We start from the raw sequence: 3,555 nt of genomic DNA, 5'->3' as shown, positions 1-3,555 counted from the left end.
CTTGATACTCACTAGGGTCGCGGGGGGTGCTGGAGCCTATCCCAGCTGTCTTCGGGCAGTAGGCGGGGGACACCCTGAATCGGTTGCCAGGGCTTGCGTGGGTTTTCTCCGGGTGCTCCGGTTTCCTCCCACAATGTTCTATTTCTCAGCAAATATATATTTTGTGTAAATTGGAGATGGATGTGTGATGTATTCTAAGATGGTAATGAAGAACATTCATGTGTTGTTATTATTATAATCAACCCTAAATGCTGTATCTGGGTATCCACTTTCCCTGACTTTTATTTATATTTTTTAATCTGTATCAACAGCACATTTGAAGCTAACTTTAATATGCACCCACTGGTCACAACGTGAAGTACAGCTCCACAATTTAAATGGCAACCAAATTAACTCCAAGATACAAAAAAAAAAGACATCCGCAATCACAAAAACAGGGATTCTCATAATTTCCCACAAACAAGGTAACCAAAATATTAGAAACTATTCTCAGGATGATACAGAACTGAGCAATATTATTTTTGCGCCGACAAACATTTTGAATTTTGATACAGCTCTTGTATTGGCTCTTTTTAGATGATTTAAAAAGTGTTCTGTTTGAGTGAACCTTGTGGCATGTTCAAGAAAGGTTTGTGTTTTTAACAGCATTTGGTTAAAATAAAACACATTTTCATCACAACTGCAAGACGTAATGGCATTATCAAGTACGGATACTTGGTATCGGCGAGTAATCATTCTTAAGAACATGTACTAAAAGTGGCATCTGTGTTTTGCCATTGGAAATCTAAAGTTTCAGTCTCTCACCTGACTGGTGACTGGACAGTGCTGCAGTGGAATGGACAGCTGGTGCACCTTAACACTCGGGCAAATAGTCTGGTCTTCTTTCTTGAAAGTGTTGTGGAACGGAGGAGCACAAGACTCGGCAGAGACACCTTCACAAAAAACAGTTCTGATTGTGAGATTGTTCTTTTTTTCTTCACCAATTTCATTTTTATTTTTTGCCGTTTTGGGTTTAAAGTGAATCCTGTTTATTGCAAGATATAGAGCCCACATAACATTTTTACTTTGTTTTGCCTCTCCCATTTGGTCTCATATTAGACCTGATCATGGATATGTGTGCACCCCATTTCAGAATTGCCCAATGCGTTGCAGAATGAATTTCTGCAAGTCACGGGGTATCTTTTAATGGCAATACTTGATGAAACACGGTATCTTTAAGTATAGGACAGCACAGTACCTTCAAAGCTATCCTCAGGAATAGTGGAACTTTGGCTGGAAGAACTCAAATCTTCCGTCATGCCTATAATCTCATCATGCTGTGCTTCCGTAACTGTCCATGTGTTCCTTCTGCAACTGAGCTATTTTTTGTACCGGTAGCTTTATTTCCAGTTGTGCGATCACATCTCCTTTTTGAGCCAGCTGCATGCTATAGTCATGTATGCATTTGTCAAAAAGCTCTGTGAGCTCAAACACTGCTGTTCGGAGGACAGAATCCATAACTGTGCTTATTTGGGCCCGGAATCCTCTTGACAAGTCATCTGACATCTTTCGGTGGCGGTTGAGTGCTGTCCTATCCGGCCAGATTCACCACCTACACAACAAACCTCCACACTGGGGAAATTTACAGCCTCCAGCAGCAAGAATGTGGGTAGAAAGAAGAAAAACCAAACACCGTTCAATTAAGTGCAATATAAATACAAAATGGATAAATTGCAGTGCTATTTACAATTGTTTTTCACATCATTTAATTATTATTGTTATTTTTATTCAGCAGCCTGACAGCAGTCGGTAGGAACGAGCGTCGGTATCTCTCCTTCTTGCAGCGCGGGTGTAACAGTCTCTGGCTGGCTACCAAGTGCTGTCAGGCCGCGCATGAGAGGGTGGGAGGGACTGTCCATCATAGCTTTTAGCTTAGTTAGCATCCTTCTGTTGCCCACCTCCTCCAGAATGTCAAGGGAGTAGCCCAGGACAGAACTGGCCCTCCTGACCAGTCGCTCCAGTCTCTTTCTGTCCCGGGCTGAGATGCTGCCTGACCAGAAGACAATGCCATAATGGATGGCCGAGGCCACCACCGAGTTATAGAAAGTCTCAAGGAGCGACCCCTGAACCAGACAAGACCTCTGTTTCCTGAGTAGGAAGAGTCAGCTCGGTCCTTTCCTATTCAGAGTGTCCGTGTTAGGAAAGACCAGTCCAGTTTGTTGTTCAGAAGAACACTCAGGTACTTGTAGGAGTTCACCCTTTCTATGTCCATACCCTGGATGTTCATTGGTGATGGTGAGGAATAACCAAAAGGAGGAGACAGGAGACTCGATTCTGGTACCAGTAGGGAACGAGGAGAAGCGTTCGGTTTCAGTTCTCCACACGTAACCCTAACGATCTCCCCCTTCACCTCCCCATTTATTGGGAAAGCTACTACATAGGTGTGTCCAACCTAAAGGGTGGGGGCTGTTGAACACACACTGAACTTGTTTGACTATGTGTGCGTATGTGAGTGCAATTTACGTACATGTGTGCAAATGTCACATAAACATCCCGTTGCAACTGGTGTTGATGTCTCCATTCCCGGTTCAGCCTTGCTCGCTGTTTAGTCTTAACAGTTATCTCTTCCCAACCACGTCCTCGGAAAGGTGGTTGCGACCCTAACCTCTCACACAGTACAGCAAGCAAAAGTGAGCACATAATGAAGAATATATAATGATTATAGATGTGAGTATATAATAAAGGATATATCTTTATTGAAAGCATAAGCGTTCTTCATTGCAGGCAAAGCCAACTAATGATTGCAAGCATAAGCGTTCTTCTTTGCAAGCAAAATCAAACTATACTGACAGGCAGAAGCATTCTTCATTGCGAGCATAAAATGACGACACGAGAATCAACCGAATAATACGTGAATGTATGATTACTAAAAAATAATAAATCCAACAGTTACCAATTACCTGAATATTGCCAGGGTTACGAGGACGATCATGGGTGTCTCAAGTTGGGACAAGCAGTGGGCAGTTCAGCGACTACCCTCCTTCACGTGCATGTCACCCTTTCTGGTCTGATTCTCATACGCTGCATATGTTCCCGCGTGTTTTGATCTAGTGTGGCTCTTAAAGTGACAGTGCTACATTTGTTAAACAAGGAAGCCTTCACTACAAGCATCTAAGTAAGGTTCACCTGGTTACAAACGTAATGCAAAAGCAACATATCTGTTTTTAAACAAATTACTCATTCCAAAAATGCACAGCGTGCATTGGGGCAAGGGGGCGGGGGGGGGGGGTGGCGTGCATTGGGGCAAGGGGGCGGGGGGGGGGCGTGCGCTTGGAACAGACTAATGCGCTCAAAATGGTCTAACAGTGGGGAAATTTGGGTTGATTTTAATCCCACTTTGAAGATAAAGCACAAAGTAGACATTTGTGGTGATGTTCAGACTTCTGGAACGCAGGCGGTGCAGTTTGATACGCGTAAATGACATGACGTCATCTGTAGAAGCTGTCTCCATGAAATGACGACGACAAGGAGCGATCGTCTCGTTACCCAAAGACACGGCGTCCTCCTGCCTCGCTC

General features: G+C 43.8%; 1 long non-coding RNA gene across 1 annotated transcript; it reads right to left on the bottom strand.

The window, feature by feature from the left end:
• Nucleotides 1-311: 311 nt before the first annotated feature.
• LOC127603975 (uncharacterized) lies at nt 312-2,051 on the bottom strand. The gene is made up of 2 exons (XR_007963167.1): nt 1,238-2,051; nt 312-932 (listed from the first exon to the last, which is right to left on the bottom strand). It is a non-coding gene; the product is annotated as an uncharacterized LOC127603975 (long non-coding RNA).
• Between the last annotated feature and the right edge of the window lie 1,504 nt (nt 2,052-3,555).

The sequence above is a fragment of the Hippocampus zosterae genome, chromosome 1, assembly GCF_025434085.1.
Source record: "Hippocampus zosterae strain Florida chromosome 1, ASM2543408v3, whole genome shotgun sequence".
NCBI classification, from domain to species: Eukaryota; Metazoa; Chordata; class Actinopteri; order Syngnathiformes; family Syngnathidae; genus Hippocampus; species Hippocampus zosterae.
This window is presented reverse-complemented; position numbering and strand designations above follow the sequence as displayed.